Source organism: Triticum dicoccoides, chromosome 1A (genome assembly GCF_002162155.2).
Source record: "Triticum dicoccoides isolate Atlit2015 ecotype Zavitan chromosome 1A, WEW_v2.0, whole genome shotgun sequence".
NCBI lineage: Eukaryota > Viridiplantae > Streptophyta > Magnoliopsida > Poales > Poaceae > Triticum > Triticum dicoccoides.
The window spans coordinates 267,502,320-267,529,747 of NC_041380.1; positions in this window are offsets into that span (position 1 = coordinate 267,502,320).

The window sequence follows — 27,428 nt, forward strand, 5'->3', positions numbered from 1 at the left end:
TCCGGCCCGTGATCTTATCCAGCAATCCTCCTCTAGAGGTTCATTGGCTTCATCGGAGATGGCGAGCAGATCGCCACCTCCTGCTTACTCCCCCGGGGCCGGGGACGATACCGAAGTGCTGTCCTGAAGGACCTCTTCGAAGGGAGGAGCCCAAGACGATGTTCGGGAGGTGCCACAAGGTGAGACCTCCACTGCCAAACACGTGGGGGATCCAATCCCCGTGGAGACTGACGAAGAGGGTCGTATCCAGGTCGGTCCTCAAGCAAATACGGCTCCGGAGCCCCCTATGGCTCCGGAGTCGAGCGAGCAGCTCCCTTTGAAGGGGTAAGTGCCGCCTCCACTGGTGGCTCTTGTCCATCCAGGAGCGTCGGATGACCTGATGGGGGCACTACGAAGCGCCTCCGTCATGGACAAGCACCGTGTCCTTATGTGTGCGGTGATCGAGAAAGTTCAATCTGCCAAGAGCAGACTGAATGAGGCCTGCGGCAGCCTGTTTATAGGTTTTGAGGTAAGTGACATACAAATAGAAAAAACCCCATGTAGTCAATAGCCCCTAAGACACTATCCGGTGCTCAGCAAGAGGAACCGGACAGAGGATCAATCCTCTAGTGTAGGAGACTAACGTGATATGTTTGCATGAGCAGGCATCGCTGTTGGCCGCGACCTCACATGCTGCCGAAGTCTCTGAACTAAAGTAGAGGCTAGAGCGGACCGAGAACGAGCTCAGCGAGGTTATAATGCGGCTTCAGGAGAAGCAAGGTAGGTATCGTCTTGCTGTGTGTTTGGAAAGAACAAGCGTTGCATACTGACTGTAATGTTGAAATGTGTACAGGAGCTGCAACCAAGGTGGAGGCCCTGAAAAAGGCTCTGGCCGAAGCCGAGGGGAAGGCCGTCGAGCAGCAAGCCGCTCAAAAAAAGCTCGAGGCCCGAGTCAAGGAGGTCCAACAGGAGCTCCAAGACGCAGTAAAAAATGTGAGATTCTGGAGAATGATGCGTCGGCTCAAAAGGTCGAACTCTCCTAGGCTCGTCGGAACGCGGAGACCGCACGGAATGAGGCCCGGGCCACCCTCCAGGAGATCCAGGAGGCTAGGAAGATCACGGCGGGTAAAGCTTTTAAGATGCAAAGCAAGTATGCGGAGAAGCAATACCTTTTACTAACCCGGGTTTGGAGTTCCCCAGGGGCTTTTGCAGATTTTCCACGTAGCGTATCAGACGCTGCAGCGTTCTATCAAGCCGAAGGAGGAGGTTCGATGGAGAAGTTATTCTGGACATAGTATACGATGCCAGCGCATCCCGTGTCCTTCACCGATCAGTTGAAGCAGCTGGTGGAGCTGCACAGGGTGGCCGAACTAGCCATGAAGGATTTAACAATCCAGCTATGGCCAGCCGAAGCTAGGCCCGACATCATCTTCGGACTTGTGAGGCGGCTCGTGGAAGCATGTCCGCGGCTGGACGTCATCAAGTGCTCTGTATGTATTGAAGGTGCATGTACGTATGGCCTTCGCTCGCTGCAAGATGTGGTGGGCGAAGATGAATGCTGTTGAAGTGGCCAGCGGGCCGCCGGAGGGCAAGGAGCACCGCACACCCGAGAAATATTTTGCGGATGTCATAGAAGGGTCTCGACTTGTGGCAGCTCAATGTTCGCAGGACGTTATTTTCGAATGAATACATTCGTGTTGTCCTTTGCCTTGTATTATAAAGGCAAAGCTTTATTTTGTAATGTAATTTCGTTATGTTTTAAATTGTTTCCTCCTGTGCGGCCGTGTTACATGCAATCTGAGGGTTGGCTAGTCGTCGGCTTCTGCCCCCACATAATGAGTACGGAGGTCTTCGGGATGGGATCTAAACAATCTTGATCCAATTATATGGTCCTTGAAGGAGTTGTTTAGCGCAGCGAACAAGGCAATCAGACTATACGGCTAAAACGCCCTCACTTAGCCATAGGAGTTTTTTAATTAAGCAAGTGCGCAGCCCCTGGTCCAAGCCAGGGTGCTGTCAGCATCTGACCGGGAAGTGCCGATCCTTCGCGTCATGCGGAAAAAATCTCCAATGATTTTATAACCCTCGAACAGCTGACTGGCTCTCACTGTATCATGACAGTCAGTTTTCGGCTTTCTCTACTGAGGTGCTCATCCGGTCGAAGCCAGGGCACAATCGCAGTAGTTCTCCCTTTACTATCCTAGCCGATAGAGCGGAACGTAGAATAGCAAGCACAAGAGCGGGGCAACCCAACTATTGACCAAAGACATGATTCGGAGCCAATGCATATAATGCTAAATGGGGTGCCGAACTTACATATAAGAAGTGTTCGGACTTTGCTGTTGTATTGCGGGGTCATAAGCAGCCCCTGGCGAATATGAGACGTACAAAAGAGTACCGATGCGGCTGATAAGCAGATCAAAATAAAATGAAGTAAGAAGCGAAAACCATAGAAACTGGGCCGTAGATAATTTTTATTATAACTAAATGGATACGCCAAGGCGTATCGTATACAAATAGTGTGATAAGCACCCGGACTATTTAACATGCCGGGATCGAGAAGGAGCAGCGTGCGGGTCCTAGGAAATAAGTGAAAATACCATCAAGAAGAACGTATGGAGGTTACCCTACGCACCTATGCTGCATGCCCCCTTTGTATGCCGATCCTTCGAAGGGGCTGGTGATCAGGCTCGCGGGAAAAGGAACCTGAAACAGAAAGAGAAAAAAAGGTGTGTTCGGGGTCGGTCTAGCCGAACTGTATATCCCGGGTTAGCTTGTGCCTTCGTCGATATCCATGGAATTTCGAGTGCGTAATTATGTACGCGTGGTACGAATGCCACTACTTTATTGGGCCTGGGACGGAGGCCAAATTGCCAGTCGAGCTCTTGACGAGCCTTGCTGTCTTGCTGCAGTGTAGTTCAGAACTTCTTGATGGTGTCTGGGGGATCAGCAGCCGCACTATGGTGCTGCTTGAGAAGGCCGCTCTGTACCTCTTCTGCTAGGGCGGTGGTGTGCTCCTCTGTTCGGAGGGAGCATTCCGTGTTGCCATTGACTGTTATGATGCCGCGTGGGCCGAGCATCTTGAGCTTGAGATAAGTGTAGTGTGGCACTACGTTGAATCTAGCCAACGTTGTTCGTCCGAGCAGTGCGTGGTAGCCACTGCGGAATGGGACGATGTCGAAGATTAACTCCTCACTTCGGAAATTGTCCGGAGAGCCGAAGACCACTTCCAGCGTGATTGAGCCCGTACAGCGGGCCTCGACGCCTGGAATGACTCCTTTGAAGGTAGTCTTTGTTGGTTCGTGAGGGGTCAATGCCCATCTTCTGCACCGTGTCTTGATAGAGCAAGTTAAGGCTGTTGCCGCCGTCCAACAGGACTCGTGTTAGGTGGAACCCGTCAATAATTGGGTCCAGGACTAGTGCGGCTGAACCGCCGTGGCGGATGCTAGTTGGGTGGTCCTGTCGATCGAAGGTGATCGGGAATGACGACCACGGATTGAACTTTGGGGTGACTGGCTCTACCGCGTAGACGTCCCTGAGTGCTCGCTTGCGCTCCCTTTTGGGGATGTGTGTAGCGTATATCATGTTCACCGTTTTAACCTGAGGGGGAAATTTCTTCTGCCCTCCAGTGTTCGGCTGCCGGGGCTCTTCGTCCTCGTCCTCACTTTGTGATCCCTTTTCTTTGTTTTCGACATTCAACTTGCCAGCCTGCTTGAAAACCCAACAATCCCTGTTGGTATGATTGGCTTGCTTATCCGGGGTGCCATGTATTTGGCACGGACGGTCGAGTATGCAGTCTAGGCTGGAAGGTCCTTCATTGTTTCTTTTGTAGGGCTTCTTCCGTTGGCCGGACTTGGAGCCACTGAATCCGGCGTTAACTGTGGTGTCATCGGTGTTGTTATCATTGCTTCGGCGTTTGTGCCTATTGCGCCGGAGTTTGCCAGTGCTATTTTTGGCCTCAGAGGGGCATGTCTCGCTGGCGGTGTTGTTACTACGGGCCAGCCAATTGTCCTCTCCCGCGCAAAAGCGGGTAATGAGTGCCGTGAGGGCTGCCATGGACTTCAGCTTTTCTTGGCCGAGGTGGCGTGCTAGCCATTCGTCACGGATGCTGTGATTGAAGGATGCTAAGGCCTCGGCGTCCGGACAGTCAACTATCTGGTTCTTTTTGGTTAGTAATCTAGTCCAGAATTTTCGGGCTGATTCTCCATGTTTGTTGAACTATATGGCTTAAGTCATCGACGTCTGGTGGCCGGACATAGGTTCCTTGGAAGTTGTCTAGGAAAGCTTCCTCCAAGTCCTCCCAGCTGCCGATAGAATTTTCAGGCAGGCTGTTAAGCCAGTGCCGATCTGGCCCTTTGAGCTTTAGTGGGAGGTATTTAACGGCATGGAGATCATCTCCTCTAGCCATGTGGATGTGGAGGATAAAGTCCTCGATCCATACTGCGGGATCGGTTGTGCCGTCGTATGATTCCATATTGATGGGCTTGAACCCCTCGGGGAATTCGTGGTCTAGTACTTCATCTGTAAAGCAGAGAGGGCGTGCGGCACCTCTATATCGGGCTGTGTCATGGCGTAGTTCGGATGGAGTCCGTCTGCGGTGTTCGGCCCGGGCGTGGTTAGATTTATCACGTCCGTATAAGTAGCCCTTCTCGTGCCTCGAGGCACGTCCTTGCGATTCGTAGATCGATCTTGCGTGTCCTGTTCTATCATCTAGGATTTGACGGAGGTCGTATGTGTGACCCCAAACTCTTCCGTCTCTATTTTTGCGAGGCGGTGGGGCAGGCTGCTTTTCGGCCTGAGTTGCCTCTTTGTCCCGGCCGCGGGGTGGCCGGTCGGCCGTTGTAACGCCCCGAGACCGTTGCGCCAGGTGTCTTCCAGTTATTCGCTGTTGTTGCCTTGTCATGGGTTGGCGTGTCATGCATTTCATATCGTGTCATCATGTGCATCGCATTTGCATACGTGTTCGTCTCATGCATCCGAGCATTTTCCCCGTTGTCCGTTTTGCAATCCGACGCTCCTATGTCATCCGGTGTCTCCTTTTGCCTCTTTTCGTGTGCGGGTGCTAAAAGTTCTCGGACTGGACCGAGATTTGCCAAGCGGCCTTGGTTTACTACCGGTAGACCGCCTGTCAAGTTTCGTGCCATTTGGACTTCGTTTGATACTCCAACGGTTAACCGAGGAACCGTAAAGGCCTCGTGTGTGTTGTAGCCAAACACCTCTCCAAAGTGGCCCAAAACCCACCTAAACCCCCTCCATCCTCTCGGTCGTTCGATCACGATCGCGTGGCCGAAAACCGCACCTCACTTGGACTCTCCTAGCTCCCTCTACCTATATATATATATGTGGCTCCCTCCGAAATTCGCGGTACAAACCCTAGATCCAACTCCCTCCGCACCGCCGGACATGTCCGTCCGCGCCAGACGCGTCCACCCCACCGCCACATCACTCCGACCAATGGTGCCGTGTCACGTCATCACGCCGCCGCCCTCAACCACTCACAGTAAGCCACCTCACCCCGCTGCCGTTCCACCACCGTGCCGGCCCGCGGAGCCCATCGCGGGCCCGCACGGGCCCGGTCGCCGCCGCCGCACGCCCACGGGCGCGTGCCCGCACCATAGCCTCGTCGCTTGGTCGCCGAACATTCGCCGGACCTTCGCTGGTTTTCCACGCGCCGCCATGCCGGGACCCCGTCCCGCATCGCCGCCTCGCGCCCTGCCCGCGCCGCCTGCAAGCTCTTTCGCGCCCGAGCGCCGACGTCCTCACCGCCCGGCCTCAGATATCCTCGCCGGCGAGCCCCTGCGACCACCTCGCCGTCCTTCTCCTCCTCGTCGCCTGTCCTCGTCGCCACGAGCGCCGCCGTCTCCGCCCGGAATGGATCCGGCCTCACCGGGTCTACCAGGGCCCCTCCCCGCCTTGCCTTGAACCTCGCCGGAGCTCCCTGCCATTCGGCCGCCGCCATGGCCGCCTGCCGGGAGGAGCACGGGAGGAGGACGACGCCCCCGTCCGCCAACCTCGTGGGCCGTGTGGGCCACCGCATCCCAGCACCGGCCCATCTTCCCCAACCCACTTGGTTCCTCCTCTCTGGGCCAAGCCCATCTGGTGAGCGTCCCCCTCTATTCTTCGCCCGGTGCATGCTTTAGCTATTCAGCGCCCGCCTGGTTTTTTTCCCGAAAACGACTAAGTCCTCAGTTCCTCATAATATATGCCTCTGTTCATCATGTCATAACTTTGCATCCGTAGCTCCGTTTTGGGCATGTAATATATAAAATTGTTCGTCTTGATGTCCTCTTCATTCCATTCCATTGCGCCATGCCTGTTTGAGTCCATCTTGATGCCCTAAATGATGTTGCAAGAGTGCTATGTAATGTCAGGTGTTGATTCTTATCAGTTTATGAGCTTTTGTCATTTTTGCCATGTTTAATGTGTGCCTCCTATGAACTTGAGCTCTACATGTATTTTTTTATATGCCATGCCATCTTTACAGGGGTGTATGCTATGTATTTTTGTGATCAATGTGGTGACTAGCACAAGCATGCAAAGTAGCTCTCGTGATGTTGCTATTTTCAGGGACTTAGAATTCTTCTAAGTCATTTCCCTGATGTTATTTTATGCCATGTATTCATGTTGCTACAGAGTGATCTATGCCTCTTTTGAGCATGTTCAGTAAGGATGATTTTGAGATATTGTTATGCTCTATCCATCCATGTCTTTGTTTGCAATTATGGAGTGCCCTGGCATGACTCAATCTTGCTCTACTTTTGTTATAAAATGTTCCTGCAGATTGCTTACGTGTTAATCAATTTTGCCGAGGTTGTTGTAGTTGATCCATGCTTGCTATGAGATTGTTCTTGCCATGTTTAGCTTCTTGATCATGTCTTATTGCTGGGTGTATGCTTAGTTTATCATGAAATGCCTTGTGGTGAGTGCATCGAGCTCGCACACATGCCTACGTAACTCTGTTTCTGTCATGTTCAGTTTTCTGCCAAGTCTGAATCTGTTAACGGAACTTGCTATGTTTACATGGTTGCCATTGTATCTTCTGATCCCTTTTGGCTTATGGTCAGTAAGGGACTTTTGTTATATGCTTTGAGTAGTTTCATGACATGCCTTGCTTTGCTATGATATGTTCCTGTAGCATGTTGTTATCTTGCTCTAAACATTGCTTCCTGATGTTAAATCCTGTCATGTTGTTATTTTCACTAAGTCTGTGAACCTGATATCTTTTGCACTTTTGCCATGCTTGTTTGAACCTTCTATTGTGTGATTTAGTCGTAGCTCAGTGTTTATCTTTTGTCAAGCATCTTGAGGGGATCACTGCCATGTGCCTTGTTGCTATGTTGGAGTGCGGTAGCTTAGTTTCTTGTTGCATTCTAGATGGCATAGTGGTGTTAATCGCAGAATAGTGCCATTATTGTTTTGCTTGCCATTTGCAAACCGTGCATCCGTTTCCGGTGATCTTTATATCGATTTCGACCGAAATCAACTCATATTTCCAGTGGCACTCTTGGTTTGCCAAGTTGAGGCCTGGTTCAATCTTTTCCTTCCGGAGCATGCATATGCATTGCATATCACATCCCGCATATCATGTCATGTTTTGCATCATGTTGCTTGCGCATTGCACCATGGTTGATTGTTGTTTCCTTTGCTTGTGTTTTTGCCTTGGGTAGAGCCAGGAGACGAGTTCGTGTTCGAGGCACCCGTTGAGTACGCTTACGAGGATCAAGCTTTCGTCAACTCGGAGAACTTTGAAGGCAAGATGACCATACCCTCGAAATCACTTATATCTTTGCTTGCTAGTTGCTCGCTCTATTGCTATGCCTATGCTGCGATACCTACCACTTGCTATATCATGCCTCCCATATTTCTAAGCCAAGCATCTAACCCACCTTCTCCTAGCAAATCTTTGTTTGGCTATGTTACCGCTTTGCTCAGCCCCTCTTATAGCGTTGCTAGTTGCAGGTGAAGATGGAGTTTATTCCTTGTTGGAACATGGTTATTTTGTTGGGATATCACAATATCTCTTATTTAATTAATGCATCTACATACTTGTTAAAGGGTGGAAGGCACGGCCTTATGCTTGGTGTTTTGTTCCACTCTTGCCGCCCGAGTTTCCGTCATACCGGTGTTATGTTCCTTGATTTTGCATTCCTTACGCGGTTCGGTTATAATGGGAACCCCTTGACAGTTCGCCTTGAATAAAACTCCTCCAGCAAGGCCCAACACTGGGTTTTATCATTTGCCACCTAGCCTTTTTACCTTGGGTTCTGCAGACTGAAGGGTCATCTTTATTTAAACCCTCGGGCCAGTGCTCCTCTGAGTGTTGGTCCAACCTGTCAGCTGCCGGTGGCCACCAAGGGCAACTTTGGGTTGGCCTACCGGAACCTTGGACAATACGGTGTGCCCTGAGAACGAGATATGTGCAGCTCCTATCGGGATTTGTCAGCACATTCGGGTGGCTTTGTTGGTCTTGTTTTACCATTGTCGAAATGTCTTGTAACCGGGATTCCGAGCCTGATCGGGTCTTCCTGGGAGAAGGAATATCCTTCGTTGACCGTGAGAGCTTGTGATGGGCTAAGTTGGGACACCCCTGCAGGGTTTTGAACTTTCAAAAGTCGTGCCCGCGGTTATGGGTAGATGGGAATTTGTTAATGTCCGGTTGTAGAGAACTTGACACTTAACTTAATTAAAATGCATCAACCGCGTGTGTAGCCGTGATGGTCTCTTTCCGGCGGAGTCCGGGAAGTGAACACGGTGTTGGAGTTATGCTTGAACGTAAGTAGTTTCAGGATCACTTCTAGTTCATGACCGTGCTTTGCCTTCTCTTCTCGCTCTCATTTGCGTAAGATAGCCACCATATATGCTAGTGCTTGCTGCAGCTCCACCTCATAGCTTTTCCTACCCATAAGCTTAAATAGTCTTGATCGCGAGGGTGTGAGATTGCTAAGTCCCCATGACTCACAGTTTACTTCCAAAACCAGTTTGCAGGCGCCGATGAAACCATGCAGGTGATGCAACCGGGCTCAAGGAGGAGCTCGATGAATATCTCGTTCATTGTGTTGTTTCGTTTTAGTTGATCAGTAGAGGAGCCCAGTCGGGGCGATCGGGGATCTTTTGCATTAGGGGTAGTCCTATTTTATTTTGGTTCCGTAGTCGGACCTTGTTTGTATTTGGATGATGTAATGCTATATTCTTGTATTGTGTGAAGTGGCGATTGTAATCCAACTCTGTACCTCTTTCTTATTCAGTACATGGGATGTGTAAAGATTACCCCTCTTGCGACATGCCTACAATGCGGTTATGCCTCTAAGTCGTGCTCCCACATGTGGGAGATATAGACGCATCGTGGGTGTTATAAGTTGGTAATCAGAGCCTTCCCCGACTTAGGAGCCCCCTGCTTGATCGAATCGCTGGCGTTGTTGAGTCTAGAAAAATGTTTTGAGTCCTATAGGATTATATATATCGGTGAGTAGGATTCTTTTTACTCCTCGGTCCCTTCGTCGCTCTGGTGAGACATCCTGACGTAGAGTTTTGACTCTTCTCTTCTCAAATTTCACAAAAAAAAATTAGGATCATGCGGGTACTTGGAATCATTCCGATGGTTTTGTGACGAGAACATTGTTCTTGGTGCCTCCTGACATTTAGGGGTTGTGGCAGTGTCCCGGGGAGTTGAGCTCCGAGGTGTTGTCGTCACAATTTTATCATTGCAGTTCTGGAATACCTGAGTTTCGTCGACATCGAAAATCTCTTTTATGCAGTTGTTGGTGAGATAACCTTGACGCCACCCAGTACTGGGGCAGGAGTTCGGGAGTATTGCCATAACTCGTATAACGGATACTTTTCGAAGGTTGAGGTAAATGATTTCCGAAGGTTTCTTGGTTATGTGTTGAAGGATGGATACAGCTCGATGTAGGATTTGCTAGTTTGGGTGAGATATTATGCTTCCCGTGTATCCCCAACACCTGATTGCATAACCAGAAAGTTTCGGGAGTTTATGTGGGAATTCAAGTAGCTCCTAGGATATTTTTCTGACAGATGCATGATATGAGATTGGGGTTCGACGTCTAGTGGTCCGCCTATCCACGGTTGGTTTTATAGTGGTCTCGTTGTGTCTTAAAGAGTCCTTGGCTATGCTGACTCGGGGACACTTCATATGCCATGTGCACTGCCTTGTACATGATGGTGCTGTACGATCGAGCCCGTGTGGGCCCCACCACAAAAACTTCGGACGAAATCTCTATCATATGTTTGTTCTGGCTTATTTTGCAGGCCAAATTCTTTGTTTTTGTTTTCAGTTGTGGTATTAGAGTTGCTTCGAAGTCAAATGTTGATTCCATACCTTCCCTAAGCAGTGTTCTCATACCTCTATGTGAATACTAAGCCCTCTCGATCTTCGGGTTTATCATTTCAATTTCTTTTCAATCGGCGTGTTTCTCTTCAAGTGGTTCCGATCATTTCAACATCCGCAAGATCAACTCCAAGTTTTATCAACGTTGTTTGCGTCATCTGTCCCAAGGTACCTCTGTTTTTCCCGCCCTCCCACCCTTTTCCTTCAAGGAATCAGATGTCTTAATCAACTATCCATTTTATTGATGGAAGTCTCTCCATTCTTTTCCTTCATGTTCTTACCCGGTGGTTCTCAGGAAGATGCCCTACTAGTTCATCATTCTTTGTTCTTTTCTTCTCCGGTGGTTTTAATTCAAGCTTTGGTGTTGATCATATCCTTTTTTCCTCGTTTCAAATGCTTTCTCATGCCGGTGCACCTCATAATCATTCACTTCTCACTATTCTTTATTCCGGAGTGCTGAAGATATCTCAGAAGGCTCGTCTTGTCATTCAAGATCCATTCAAGCTCTTTTCGAGGATGTTATCTCTTTTAAGTCATTTAATTCGACCGGTGGAATCTCTCTTTTCAAGCGATCATTCAACGGTGTATCTTTTGAGTGGGCCCTAACCCACAGGTCTTTTCCCAGGATCTTACCTGACTCTTCTATTTTTCCGGAGCTATCCTCAAATTCTTCCAAAGTTTGACATAAGAATGAGTTATCATCAGTCAAATGCCTTTCTCCAAAAATCTTTCTAATTCTTTTCGTTGTTGGCCCAACCTTTCTATTCGTCATCCCGGAGTATCTCAACAATTCATGGTGGTGTTTCTCGTCATCATTCTCAACACTTAAAGACCGAAGAAGAGTTCCTCTAATATCCTTACCCGTTCTCTCAAGGATTCTTAGTTCAAGCGTGATGCCATCCTCTCATAATTGTTTTGATTGTGAGAATTCTTTTCATCCATCCGGAGCATCTCATGAGTTGTTTTCATTTCTTTCCTCCAAAGCCCATCATTTCAGAAGAATTATTCATTCTCAGCTTTCAGCTCTCATTCTCGAAATCTTACCGGTGCATCGTTCAAGTTTTCTCTAATCAGCTCGTGATCTCTTCGTTCACTTGTATCTAAATTCTCTCAAGTATCTTCATTCGTTTTCCAATTCTACCCGGTGATTTGTGCCTTTGCAACTTTCATTTTCAATTCTTACGGTGGTTCGTTCAAGATTTCTCTTCCCCCTTTATCATATTTATTTATCCGTTGTTTCCAATCCTACCGATGGTTCGTTGAAGACCTTATCAAGTTTGCGATATATCTATCGTAATCCTTTCTACGAGAATGAGTAGTATGCCAAATCCGTTGATTGTCATCAATTTAAATTGGTGAAGATATGCATAACATAATTCTTATTCTTGTTTCATCCAAGTGATAAATTCCTTCCTTCGGAGTTTGTTCATGATAAATAAATTCTTGATTTTCTTTTGTTCATTTTTTCTTTCTTGGAGTTCCAAGCTCTCTCAATTTTCTCGTCATGAAGATCCATCTAATCATTGCAAGTCTTTACCTTGTGTTTTCAACTTCTCTTTCCTTTCGTTTGATCATTCTTTTGTTACCGAAGTTGTTCATGGAGGCTACATGGTGGTTCCTCAAGGATCCTTTTCACTCTTCAATTGTTCTTCAAGATATCTCTTGAAGCTATGATCCGTCAACCTATACTTCAAGTATTCCTCTTCTTGCATTCCGAAGTACAATTCTTTCAACCGTATCATTTGAGGCGGTGTTATGTCATTCTTGATATTTTCCCTTCGTGTTTAATGATTCACAAGTTTTCAAGAGTGACATATCTAAAATCCATCATTTTCTCTTCGTTCAAGACATCTTTTCAATCCATCAATCTCTTCTTTGAAATTATCTTGGGTTATATTTCACCTAAAGCCTTCCCTAAGGATTTTGCTATTATGAGGCGTATAATTGACCCGAGCTCTTCTTTTATCCTCCCGGTGAAATACATTTCTCGTCTTCTTGTTCATATCAATCCAATCTATTGCTTTTCGTTAGTGGCAGAATTTCACCTCATAGTTTTGAGATGTTCTCCATAAGCCCACTACAAGCTTATTCTTTTCATTGTTGGTTTTCCAACAATTCTGTCTTAACCTTCGTGGAAGGGTGCTTTCCAAGATCAGTTGTGGCAGAAGTTGGCTTTTTCTTCTCTATTCTTTTATTCCAATGATACATCTTCTATTTCTTTCTTCCGGAGGCATTGTGATGTTGTTCTCTTCAACCCATCTTCTTGTTTTGTCAGGATCGTGTTCTTTTGGTGCTTATCCATTTAACCGGAGTGTTGTGCCCTCTGCTCAAGTTCTTTTCATCTTATCAAGTTTCATATCACTTTTCAAACGGAGTGCTGCCCGAATCGGTTCTTTCATATTCCTCTTTCTTAACGGAGTGCTTTCAACTTTGTTCATCTTTGTTAATTTCTTTCTTTCAAGTTGTTCAACCTTTCAAGGTTCCTTGGTTTCACTCGTTTGTCAAAGGAGCAACTTAGTTTTACCTCTTGTCTTCCTCTTTGTTTTTCCCTCCGGTGACATTCTAGATCTCAGGACGAGATCCTCTCGTAGTGGTGGAGTGTTGTAACGCCCCGAGACCATTGCGCAAGGTGTCTTCCAGTGTTCATTGTTGTTGCCTTGTCATGGGTTGGCGTGTCATGCATTTCATATCATGTCATCATGTGCATCGCATTTGCATACGTGTTCGTCTCATGCATCCGAGCATTTTCCCCGTTGTCCGTTTTGCAATCCGACGCTCCTATGTCATCCGGTGTCCCCTTTTGCCTCTTTCCGTGTGCAGGTGCTAAAAGTTCTCGGACTGGACCGAGATTTGCCAAGCGGCCTTGGTTTACTACCGGTAGACCGCCTGTCAAGTTTCGTGCCATTTGGACTTCGTTTGATACTCCAACGGTTAACCGAGGAACCGTAAAGGCCTCATGTGTGTTGTAGCCAAACACCTCTCCAAAGTGGCCCAAAACCCACCAAAACCCCCTCCATCCTCTCGGTCGTTCGATCACGATCGCGTGGCCGAAAACCGCACCTCATTTGGACTCTCCTAGCTCCCTCTACCTATATATATGTGGCTTCCTCCAAAATTCGTGGTACAAACCCTAGATCCAACTCCCTCTGCACCGTCGGACATGTCCGTCCGCGCCGGACGCGTCCACCCCACCGCCACATCACTCTGACCAATGGCGTCGTGCCACGTCATCACACCGCCGCCCTCAACCACTCATAGTGCGCCACCTCACCCCGCCGCCGTTCCACCACCGCGCTGGCCCGTGGAGCCCATAGCGGGCCCGCACGGGCCCGGTCGCCGCAGTCGCACGCCCACGGGCGCGTGCCCGCACCGCAACCTCGTTGCTTGGTTGCCGGACATTCGCCGGACCTCCGCTGGTTTTCCATGCGCCGCCACGCCGGGACCCCGTCCCGCATCGCCGCCTCGCGCCCTGCCTGCTCCGCCTGCAAGCTCTTTCGCGCCCGAGCGCCGACGTCCTCATCGCCCGGCCTCAGATATCCTCGCCGGCGAGCCCCTGCGACCACCTCGACGGCCTTCTCCTCCTCGTCGCCTGTCCTCGTCGCCACGAGCGCCGCCGTCTCCGCCGGAATGGATCCGGCCTCACCGAATCTACCAGGGCCCCTCCCCGCCTTGCCTTGAACCTCGCCGGAGCTCCCTGCCATCTGCGTCGCCGCCATGGCCGCCTGCCGAGAGGAGCACCGGAGGAGGATGACGCCCCCGTCGGCCAACCTCGTGGGCCGCGTGGGCCACCGCATCCCAGCGCCGGCCCATCTTCCCCAACCCACCTGGTTCCTCCTCTCTGGGCCAAGCCCATCTGGTGAGCGTCCCCCTCTATTCTTCGCTCGGTGCACGCTTTAGCTATTCAGCGCCCGCCTAGTTTTTTTCCCGAAAACGACCAAGTCCTCAGTTCCTCATAATATATGCCTCTGTTCATCATGTCATAACTTTGCATCCGTAGCTCCGTTTTGGGCATGTAATATATCAAATTGTTCATATTGATGTCCTCTTCATTTCATTCTATTGCACCATGCCTGTTTGAGTCCATCTTGATGCCCTAAATGATGTTGCAAGAGTGCCATCCCAGTTTATGAGCTTTTGTCATTTTTGCCATGTTTAATGTGTGCCTCCTATGAACTTGAGCTCTACATGTGTTTTTTATATGCCATGCCATCTTTACAGGGGTGTATGCCATGTATTTTTGTGATCAATGTGGTGACTAGCACAAGCATGCAAAGTAGCTCTGGTGATGTTGCTGTTTTCAGGGACTAAGAATTCTTCTAAGTCATTTCCCTGATGTTATTTTATGCCATGTATTCATGTTGCTACAGAGTGATCTATGCCTCTTTTGAGCATGTTCAGTACGGATGATTTTGAGATATTGTTATGCTCTATCCATCCATGCCTTTGTTTGCAATTATGGAGTGCCCTAGCATGACTCAATCTTGCTCTACTTTTGTTATAAAATGTTCCTGGCAGATTGTTTACGTGTTAATCAATTTTGCCGAGGTTGTTGTAGTTGATCCATGCTTGCTATGAGATTGTTCTTGCCATGTTTAGCTTCTTGATCATGTCTTCTTGTTGGGTGTATGCTTAGTTTATCATGAAATGCCTTGTGGTGAGTGCATCGAGCTCGCAAACATGCCTACGTAACTCTGTTTCTGTCATGTTCAGTTTTCTGCCAAGTCTGAATCTGTTAACGGAACTTGCTATGTTTACATGGTTGCCATTGTATCTTCTGATCCCTTTCGGCTTATGGTCAGTAAGGGACTTTTGTTATATACTTTGAGTAGTTTCATGACATGCCTTGCTTTTCCATGATATGTTCCTGTAGCATGTTGTTATCTTGCTCTAAACATTGCTTCCTGATGTTAAATCCTGTCATGTTATTATTTTCACTAAGTCTGTGAACCTGATATCTTTTGCACTTTTGCCATGCTTGTTTGAACCTTCTATTGTGTGATTTAGCCGTAGCTCAGTGTTTATCTTTTGTCAAGCATCTTGAGGGGATCACTGCCATGTGCTTTGTTGCTATGTTGGAGTGCGGTAGCTTAGTTTCTTGTTGCATTCTAGATGGCATCATGCTGTTAATCGCAGAATAGTGCCATTATTGTTTTGCTTGCCATTTGCAAACCGTGCATCCGATTCCGGTGATCTTTATATCGATTTCGACCGAAATCAACTCATATTTCCAGAGGCACTCTTGGTTTGCCAAGTTGAGGCCTGGTTCAATCTTTTCCTTCCGGAGCATGCATATGCATTGCATATCACATCCCGCATATCATGTCATGTTTTGCATCATGTTGCTTGCGCATTGCACCGTGGTTGATTGTTGTTTCCTTTGATTGTGTTCTTGCCTTGGGTAGAGCCGGGAGACGAGTTCGTGTTCGAGGCACCCGTTGAGTACGCTTACGAGGATCAAGCTTTCGTCAACTCAGAGAACTTTGAAGGCAAGATGACCATACCCTCGAAATCACTTATATCTTTGCTTGCTAGTTGCTCGCTCTATTGCTGTGCCTATGCTGCGATACCTACCACTTGCTATATCATGCCTCCCATATTGCTAAGCCAAGCCTCTAACCCACGTTCTCCTAGCAAACCGTTGTTTGGCTATGTTACCGCTTTGCTCAGCCCCTCTTATAGTGTTGCTAGTTGCAGGTGAAGATGGAGTTTATTCCTTGTTGGAACATGGTTATTTTGTTGGGATATCACAATATATCTTATTTAATTAATACATCTACATACTTGGTAAAGGGTGGAAGGCTCGGCCTTATGCCTGGTGTTTTGTTCCACTCTTGCCGTCCTAGTTTCTGTCATACCGGTGTTATGTTCCTTGATTTTGTGTTCCTTAGGCGGTTGGGTTATAATGGGAACCCCTTGATAGTTCGCCTTGAATAAAACTCCTCCAGCAAGGCCCAACATTGGTTTTATCATTTGCCACCTAGCCTTTTTCCTTTGGGTTCTGCAGACTCAAGGGTCATCTTTATTTAAACCCCCGCGCTAGTGCTCCTCTGAGTGTTGGTCCAACCTGTCAGCTGCCGGTGGCCACCAGGGGCAACTCTGGGCTGGCCTACCGAAACCTTGGACAATCCTGTGTGCCCAGAGAACGAGATGTGCAGCTCCTATCGGTATTTGTCGGCACATTCAGGTGGCTTTGCTGGTCTTGTTTTACCATTGTTGAAATGTATTTTAACCGGGATTCCGAGCCTGATCGGGTCTTCCTGGGAGAAGGAATATCCTTCGTTAACCGTGAGAGCTTGTGATGGGCTAAGTTGGGACACCTCTGCAGGCTTTTGAACTTTTGAAAGTCGTGCCCGCGGTTATGGGTAGATGGGAATTTGTTAATGTCCGGTTGTAGAGAACTTGACACTTAACTTAATTAAAATGCATCAACCGCGTGTGTAGTCGTGATGGTCTCTTTCCGGCGGAGTCCGGGAAGTGAACACGGTGTTGGAGTTATGCTTGAACGTAAGTAGTTTCAGGATCACTTCTTGATCACTTCTAGTTCGCGGACGTACTTTGCCTTCTCTTCTTGCTCTCATTTGCGTAAGATAGCCACCATATATGCTAGTGCTTGCTACAGCTCCACCTCATACCTTTTCCTACCCATAAGCTTAAATAGTCTTGATCGCGAGGGTGTGAGATTGCTGAGTCCCCGTGACTCACAGTTTACTTCCAAAACCAGTTTGTAGGCGCCGATGAAACTGTGCAGGTGATGCAACCGAGCTCAAGGAGGAGCTCGATGAAGGTCTCGTTCATTGTGTTGTTTCATTGCAGTTGATCAGTAGAGGAGCCCAGTCGGGGCGATCGGGGATCTTTTGCATTAGGGGTAGTCCTCTTTTATTTTGGTTCCGTAGTCGGACCTTGTTTGTATCTGGATGATGTAATGATATATTTTTGTATTGTGTGAAGTGGCGATTGTAAGCCAACTCTGTACCTCTTTCTTATTCAGTACATGGGATGTGTAAAGATTACCCCTCTTGTGACATGCCTACAATGCGGTTATGCCTCTAAGTCGTGCTCCGACACGTGGGAGATATAGCCGTGTTATAGCCATCTTGTCTCGACCACGCGGTGGTCGTTCCGCATTACGCGAGGGAGATGTGTGTTCCGGTGCCTCCTCATCAAATTGAGGTAGCAGTCTGTGTTTCGGGTAGCTCTTGGCTGGGCGCTTGAGGCTGTATTCTTCGGCTGTCAGGATGTCGGTCCATCTGTCGACGAGCAGGTCTTGTTCAGCTTGAAGCTGCTGTTGTTTCTTTTTCAGGCTCCTTGTTGTGTCTATGAATTGGAGTTTAAAACGTTCCTGCTCCAGAGGGTCCTCCGTCACGATGAAATCTTTTTTGCCGAGGCTTATCTCTTCTTCGGAGGGTGGATGGTAACTATCGTCCTCTGAGTTATCTTCTATGGCCTGTTCATCGGGGTTCTTTTGTGTGTTGTCATGTTCCTCCTGTTCGAATGCAGCGCGGACAGGGTCTTCATTGTTTTCGGCGTCGCCCAGAGTACTATTCTCTCCGGTGCCAGTGTTGCCATCCTTTGAGCGACGAGGCTTAGAACGGCGTTTGAGGTGCCGGCGCTTGGACTGCGTCTCGGAAGTTTTATTCTTATCTGGCTCTTCTTTATCGTCGCCAGATCCTTTAGGTGTATCAACCATGTACACGTCGTACGAAGAGGTGGCCGTCCAACGTCCAGTGAATGGCGGGTCTTGGCATTGCTCCCTGTCGGCATCATCGTCCATACCGTCAATGTCTTCGAAGCCATAGTCAAGTACGTCAGTTAAGTCATCGACAGTGGCTGTGAAGTGGGTGGTGGGTGGGAAGCAAAATTCCTCATCGTCCGTCTTTAGCTCGAACCGGACATAGTTTGGCTGTGATTCTTCCTCCAAGGACAAGTTCTTCAAAGAATTTAGTACGTCACCCAAAGGCAAATGCTGGAAGATGTCTGCGGCGCTAAATTTGAAAATCGATAACCAATCTAGCTCGGTTTCCGCAGATGCATCTGGTCCGGAACGTATGGCCGGATACGAGTCTGGAGTTCCATCGATGCAAGCACTGTAGGATGTCGAGTCCGTGTGCGGCTCCAACACCGCAGACTTTATGGCCTCGGAGGGGATAATCTGCTTCGGTACTAAGGCCATTGCAACAGCAGGATCCATCTGTTGGTTGTGCTTCGATGACAGATTTAAGTCATGTTCATCGGAGAGAAGGGGAGCGATCGCCGCGGACTCAAATCCATCAAAGATCAAGTCTCCACGGATATCCGTGATGTAGTTCAAGCTTCCTAACCTGACCTGATGGCCAGGGGCGTAGATAACGCCCTGCTCCATACGGCCAAAAGAGTTGGCCCGCAGTACGAAGCCGCCGAACACAAAGATTTGTCTGGGGAGGAAGGTTTCTCCCTGGATGGCGTCATTACTGACGATCGAAGGGGCCATCGGATCCTTTCATCGACGGCATAGTGGAACTCTCAATGAAAGCACCAATGTCGGTGTCAAAACCGGCGGATCTCGGGTAGGGGGTCTCGAACTGTGCGTCTAGGATCGATGGTAACAGGAGACGGGGGACACGATGTTTACCCAGGGTCGGGCCCTCTCTATGGAGGTAATACCCTACTTCCTTCTTGATTGATCTTGATGAATATGAGTATTACAAGAGTTGATCTACCACGAGATCGTAATGGCTAAACCCTAGAAGTCTAGCCTATGAGTATATGGTAATGAATCTGTCCTATCCGGACTATGCCCTCCGATTTATATAGACGCTGGAGAGATCTAGGGTTACATGGAGTCAGTTACATAGGAGGGAATCTTCATAATTAGTCGCCTAGCTTGCCTTCCACGCCAAGTAGAGTCCAATCCAGACACGGGTAGTCTTCGGTCTTCGTGTCTTCACAGCCCATCAGTCCGGCCCACGGATAATAGGCCAGACGCCCGAGGACCCCTTAGTCCAGGACTCCCTCATCGAGCTCTCCACGCAGCACCCTAAGCGACCTCCCGAGCGCCCGAAGATCTTGATGGAGAGCAGCCCGCTCTCCATTAATTTGAAATGGAGAACGTGCCACTCCGAGAAGCCATGGGCACAGGCGAAGGTCTTCCAACCACGGCGGAGGTACATCACGTGAGGGGCCGGGAAATCAACATCGACCCACATGCCGCCATTCCCACAGCCCCTCATGTGCAACCTCAGAGCGCGCAGTTGTTAGAGCTCCATCTCCCGCGCAAAGGGAGTTGGAAGGCGAAGATGACCACATAGGGGCTTGTACAGCCTCATGATGAACTCCCGAGGTTGGTCCCTGATGTGGCCTTCCATCGAGGGGGGGAGCCGACGTACGGGGCGCTGCCGAGTAGAAGCCCTCGTCGCCTCCTTTGGGACACCGTCGCGCCCTCGCCCTCTCACCATGGCTGGAAGGGAAGGGTTGCAGAGAAGAAGAAGGAGAAGAAGTGTGTGCAGAGAAGCACCGCCCTATCCCTTTTTATAGGGGGGCGAGGCAGGGGTTTGGCTCCTCATTCGGGAAATGACCGCCCCGCTCCTCCAATGTGGCCTCTCTACACCCTCTGTGACTCTGAGGATCAAGGCCGACCCTCTGCTCCAACCATCCACACTCTGTTTTCAGCCATGGCACTCCTCGCCGTGTCCTCCGCATCCACTACCTACCACACCCAATGCACGCGGAGCACGTGGCAGGTGTGTGCGCAAAATGGGCGACGAGTGGGATGGCAGTTTCCGCCCCGTGATCATGGAGAGGAAAATCCGCAGGCCACGATTGAAGTTCCGCAGCTTTGCGCATGACGCGCGAAGAAATCAGAAACTGACTCAAACCCAAGGTTACTGAAGAAACGACGAAAACCTCAAGAGACCAACCTCTTCAGCAACCCTGCCTGTGCACTTATTAGGCACTACCCCGGCGACACTCGGTAGTGCACTTGGGGCAGGCCTAGGGGCTTTTGCCAGTGCAACAAACCCTGGGTCTGTTGCCCAGACTGTGCACATGCACGGGAACAAGATTAAAGCACCAGCCCAAGTCAGATTTCAAGGGACTAAGAGATTCGAAGGACCAACATACAGATCAGAGGGGCCAGGATCGAGCCAGAGAAGTAAGACACCACCAGGAGAAGGCCCCCCTTGCTGGGCAGGCGAGCCCAGCAAAGGGCGAGGCCACACACAAAAGGAGACAACCAAGGCCCCATGGCAGGGCCTGCCGGGACTCGCGGAGACGAGACCACCTCACCAACCACTCCACCAGGACCCACATCATTGATCAGTGCGGTGTCAAGCTGCGGAGTGACTAAGTGGCAGCCATTCGCCACATGGCAACCTCTCTCTATAGGAAAAACCCACAGATGACACCCGTCCTATCACGTGTCAAACAAGCATGCGTGAAGATGGCAAGATGGCCCGGCAAGCCTTGTCGGGCAACCAACGATGTGACATTGAGCGGTGCATTTAATGCACCCTGTCAGCCCGCAGAGTTAGGTATGATAGCATTGTTTGCTATCTTATCAGTGCACAGTGACTACTTTGCAATTGTGGTAACCCCTTGGTCTATAAAAGGAGGCCCATGGAAACCGTAGGCACAGTTAGAAGATTGGATAACTCACACCCCCATACGCGCATAGCCACTACCGCCCTGAGGCAACCCCTGTCGGGCAAGTTTACTACGCTCCACCACCACCTTTCCAACATCGATCCACCAAAGCATGAGTAGGGTTTTACGCCTCATGGCGGCCCGAACCTGGGTAAAATTGCCTGTGTGATCTCTACCGTGCTGCCCCACGCTCGTCTGCTCTTTGTGTAACGCGATGCCCCCCTGCCGAACCAGCAAGGGGCCTCCTAGTCCCATAGGTGGTCGTGGTTTCCCGCGACACATGGTATAGGCTATGCGATGATATTGGATCTTGGAATTGGAATCGGTTGAAATTGGAATTCCATCAAAAAAAATTATCCTATGCATCTAGTTCATCGTGATCAGAATTATATATATAATTTTTGGCCTCGTGAAGAAGAAAGTATCGCTCTAGCTTGGGGGAGGCTTAAGTCAATGTTATATTCATGCCCCAATCATGAGCTCTCAAGAGAAATTATCATTCAGAATTTTTATGCTCGGCTTTCTCATGATGACCGATCCATGCTTGATATTTCTTGTGCTAGTTCCTTTATGAAGAAGACTATTGAATTCCGGTGGGATCTTCTAGAAAGAATTAAATGCAAATCTGAAGATTGGGAACTCGACGAAGGTAAAGAGTCAGGTATTAAGCTTAATTATGATTGTGTAAAATCTTTTATGAATATCGATGCTTTCCAAAAGTTTAGCACTAAATATGGACTTGACTATGAGATAGTAGCCTCCTTTTGTGAATCTTTTGCTACTCATGTTGATCTCCCTAAAGAGAAGTGGTTTAAATATAACCCACCTATTAAAGAAGAAATTAAAGAACTGATAGTAGCTAAAGATGAAAATATTATCTATAATGTTGATCCGGTTGTTCCTACTGCTTATATTGAAAACCCACCTTTCCTTGTTAGAATAAAGGAACTTGCTAAAGTTTCAACTGTGGTCAGTAAAAGTAATATTAGAGTACCTAAACCAGCTGAACAAATCAAGGTAGAACCTAGTGTTGCTATGGTTAAAGATCTCTTGGTCGATAATATTGATGGGCATGTTATTTACTTCATTGGTGAAGCTGCTAGAATTGCCAAACCCGATGGGAAAGATAAACATAGACCCGTTGTTGGCATGCCCGTTGTCTCTGTTAAAGTAGGAGATCCCTGTTAACATGGTTTATGTGACATAGGTGCTAGCGTGAGTGCTATTCCTTTTACCTTATATCAAGAAATTATGAATGACATAGCACCCGCTGAAATAGAAGACATAGATGTTACTATTAAACTTGATAACAGAGACACCATCACACCACTTGGGATTGTTAGAGATGTTGAAGTCTTGTGTGGGAAAATAAAATACCCTACTGATTTTCTTGTTCTTGGTTCCCCACAGGATGAATTTTGTCCCATTATCTTTGGTAGACCTTTCTTGAACACCGTTAATGCTAAAATCGATTGTGAGAAACAAACTGTCAGTGTTAGCTTTGGTGATGAGTCTCATGAGTTCAATTTTTCCAAGTTTAGTAGAAAACCTCGTAAAAAAGAATTGTCTAGTAAGGATGAAATTATTGGTCTTGCTTCTATTGTTGTACCTCCCACTTATCCTTTAGAACAATATTTACTAGACCATGAGAATGATATGCATATGCATGAAAGATGAAATAGATAAGATTTTCTTTGAACAACGTCCTCTGCTTAAACACAATTTGCCTATTGAAACTCTAGGAGGTCCACCTCCACCTAAAGGTGATCTTGTGTTTGAATTAAAACAATTGCCAGAATCTTTGAAATATGCTTATCTTGATGACAAAAAAATTATCCTGTTATTATTAGTGCTAACCTTTTAGAACATGAAGAAGAAAGATTATTGGAAGTTCTAAGGAAGCACCGAGCTGCTATTGGATATACTCTTGATGATCTTAAGGGCACCAGTCCCACTCTATGTTAGCACAAGATTAATATGGAACCTGATGCTAAACCCATTGTTGATCACCAACGCCCGTCAAATCCGAACATGAAAGAAGTGGTAAGAACGGAAATATTAAAACTTCTGGAAGCAGGTATAATCTATCCTATAGCTGATACTAGATGGGTAAGTCATGTTCATTGTGTCCCTAAGAAAGGAGGTATTACTATTGTCCCTAATGATAAGAATGAACTTACCACAAAGAATTGTTACATGCTATAGAATGGTAATTGGTTTTATAAAATAAAACAAAGAAACTAGAAAAGATCATTACCTTCTGCCTTTTATTGATCAAATGCTAGAAATATTATCTAAGCAAACACATTTTGCTTCCTTGATGGATATTCTATTTTTTCACAAATATCTGTTTCTCAACCTGATCAAGAAAAGACCACTTTTACTTGTCCTTTTGGAACTTATGCTTATAGACGTATGCCTTTTGGTTTATGCAATGCACCTGATACCTTTCTAAGATGTATAATTGCTATATTCTCTGACTTCTGTGAAAAGATTGTTGAGGTTTTCATGGATGACTTTTCTGTCTACGGGAAGTCTTTTGATGATTGTTTAAGCAATCTTGATCGAGTTTTGCAGAGATGTGAGCAAACCAATCTTGTCTTGAATTGGGAGAAGTGCCACTTTATGGTTAACGAAGGTATTGCTTTGGGCCATAAAATTTCTCAAAGAGGTATCGAGGTGGACAAAGCTAAGGTTGATGCAATTGAGAAAATGCCATGTCCTAAAGATATCGAAGGTATTCGTAGTTTCCTTGGTCATGTTGGTTTCTATAGGAGATTTATCAAAGACTTTTCTAAAATTTCTAGGCCTCTTACAAATATTTTGCAAAAGGATATTCCTTTTGTTTTTGATGATGATTGTTTAGAAGCTTTCCAAACACTCAAGAAAGCCTTAATTTCTGCACCTATTGTTCAACCACCTGATTGGAACTTGCCTTTTGAAATTATGTGTGATTCTAGTGATTATGCTGTTGGTGCTATTCTAGGACATAGAGTTGATAAGAAACTGAATGTTATTCACTATGCAAGTAAAACTCTAGACGGTGCACAAAGAAATTATGCTACTACTAAAAAAGAATTTCTAGCAGTGTTGTTTGCTTGTGATAAATTTAGATCCTATATTGTAGATTCAAGAGTAATTGTTCACACTGATCATGCTGCAATAAAGCATCTTATGGAAAAGAAAGATGCCAAACCTAGGCTTATTTGATGGGTTCTCTTGCTACAAGAATTTGATTTGCATATCACTGATAGAAAAGGAGTGGAGAACCCCATAGCTGATAACCTGTCTAGGTTAGAGAATGTTCTTGATGACCCACTACCTATTGATGATAGTTTCTTGATGAGAAATTAGCTACAATAAATGTTTCTAATAGTACACCTTGGTATGCTGACTGTGCTAATTATATTGTTGCCAAATACCTACCACCTAGCTTCACATACCAACAAAAGAAAAAGTTCTTCTATGATTTAAGACATTACTTTTGGGATGACCCACATCTTTATAAAGAAGGAGTAGATGGTATTATTAGATGTTGTGTACCTGAGCATGAACATGAACAAATCCTACGAAAATGTCACTCCGAAGCTTATGGAGGACATCATGCGAGAGACAGAACTGCTCACAAGGTATTGCAATCTGGGTTTTATTGGCCTACTCTCTTCAAGGATGCTCGTAAGTTCGTCTTATCGTGTGATGAATGTCAAAGAATAGGTAATATTGGTAAGCGTCAAGAAATGCCTATGAATTATTCACTTGCTGTTGAGCCATTTGATGTTTGGGGATTTGATTACATGGGACCTTTTCCTTCCTCTGATGGGTATACTCATATTTTGGTCACTGTTGATTATGTTACTAAATGGGTAGAAGCTATTCCAACTAGTAGTGCTGATCACAACACATCTACTAAAATGCTTAAAGAAGTTATTTTCCCAAGGTTTGGAGTCCCTAGATATTTAATGACTAATGGTGGTTCACATTTTACTCATGGTGCTTTCCGTAAAATGCTTGCCAAGTATGATGTTAATTAACCATAGAATTGCATCACCCTATCACCTCAGTCTAGTGGTCAAGTTGAACTTAGCAATAAAGAAATAAAATTAATTTTACAAAATACTATCAATAGGTCCCGGAAGAATTGGTCTAAGAAATTAGATGATGCACTTTGTGCTTATAGAACAGTATATACAAATCCTATGGGTATCTCTCCTTAAAAAATGGTTTATGGAAAAGCTTGTCAATTGCCTCTTGAGTTAGAACATAAAGCTTATTGGGAAATTAAAGAACTCAACTATGATTTAAAACATGCTGGTGAGAAGAGGTTATTTGATATCAGCTCATTAGATGAATGGAGAACCCAAGCTTATGAAAATGCCAAGTTATTTAAAGAAAAAGTTAAAAGATGGCATGATAAAAGAATCCAAAAGCGTGAGTTCAAGGTTGGAGAATATGTTCTTTTGTACAACTCTTGTTTCAGATTCTTTACAGGAAAAGTCCTCTCCAAATGGGAAGGACCCTATGTTATCGAGGAGGTTTATCGATCTGGAGCTATCAAAATAAATAATGCCGAAGGTACTAACCCGAAGGTTGTTAATGGGCAATGAACAAAACATTATATCTCAGGTACACCCATTAATGTTGAAAGTAATATTATCCAAACTATGACACTAGAAGAACATATAAAAGAAACCTTCTGGAACACTCCAGAATCGTGAAGAAAAGGAGGTACGTGATACAGTAAGTAAACGGAGTTCAAAAAATCCGCAAAAATATTTTCTGTCCATTTTGGAATATAACAAAAAATAGGAAAATAAGAAACTACCAGGAAGGTGACCCTAGTGGACACAAGACACCAGGGCACGCCTGGCATGCCAGGCGCACCCAAGTGGGTTGTGCCCACCTTGGGTACCTTCTGGACACTATTTTTTGTTCCGTTTTCTTGTTTCCCAAGATAAAAAAATCTTTATATACCCCCCGAGCCCATTGACCACCGTATCGCAGAGAAATCTCTTGTTTTCTTTTTCTTGCTGTTTTCTGACATATCTAATCCACCATGGCCACTTCAAGCTCCTCCAAGGACAAGTTCTTCGAGAATGTCATCAACCCATATTTGCGGGAGGTGATGCAGCACCCTCAAGCTATCTAGATGCGTGAGGGGGTGCTCCACATCCGCGATGTGCAAGGCCCCAAGGGGACTGGATCCATGGAGGCTAGGCTTGAAGCTATGGAGCAGGAAGTCTTCTGGTGCAAGGGTATGGTGGAACATGGACTCAATGCCAATCTACTCATGATCGCGGACTACACCCGTGATCTCAAGGTGGATGGCAAGTCCATGAAGGACATCATTTTCTCCTTTAATGAGCAAATCAATTTCCTCTAGAACCTGATCTACGACATTCAGAACCAAGTCTTTGAATATGTGGCAAGGTTTAAAGGTATGAGTTTGGCTGCCAGTTGCAGGACCTGAGAGACTCAATCCTCCTCTTATGATGGTGAGCCTCTTCCATGGAAACCCGAGGACAAGATCGCTACCACTTCATACTCACCACCACCTTATTCATCACCAAAAGAAAATTGAGTATCGGTGTCGGTGCAACAAACCCTGGGTCTGTTGCCCAGACTGTGCACAGGCACAAGATCAAGATTGAAACACCAACCCAAGATAGGGATTGAAGGACCAAGGGATTTGAAGAACCAACTCACAGCCCGGAGAGACCAAGATTGAGCCAGAAGAGCAAAATACCGGCAAGAGAAGGGCCTCCCTTGCCAGGCAGGAGAGCCCAGCAAGGGGAATGCCACCACAGGAAGCAGGCAACCGAGGCACCCCGGCAAGGACTGCCGGGGATCGCGGGGGCAGAACCACCCCACCAACCACTCAAGCATGACCCACGTCATCAATCAATGTGGTGTCAAGCCGCGAGATGACCAAGTGGTAGCCATTCGCCACATGGCAGCCATTTCCTACAGAAGAAGCCTACAGATGACACCCGTCCTACGACGTGTCAAGGGAACAGGCACGGAGCTGGCAAGATAGTCCGGCAAGCCCTACCAGGCAACCCGTGATGTGACACTAAGCGGTGCATTTAATGCACCCTGTCAGCCCGTAGAGTTAAGTATGATAGCACTGTTTTCTATCATATCAGTGGATAATGACTACTTTGACATTGTGGTGACCCCTTAATCTATAAAAGGAGGCCCATGGCACTCGTAGGAAGGGTTGGAAAGTTGATGAACCCAGGCCACCATACGCGCGTAGTCATTGCGGCCCCGAGGCCAACCCAGTCGGGCAAGTGTACTATGCACCACCACGTTCATTCCACCATCAATCCACCAAAGCGGGAGTAGGGTCTTACGCCTCACAGCGGCCCGAACCTGGGTAAATTGCTTGTGTGCTCTCTGCCGTACTGCCGCATGCTGGTCTACTCTTTGTGCAACGTGCCCTCCACCTGCCGAACTAGCAAGGGGCCAGTCGGTCCCATAGGTGGCC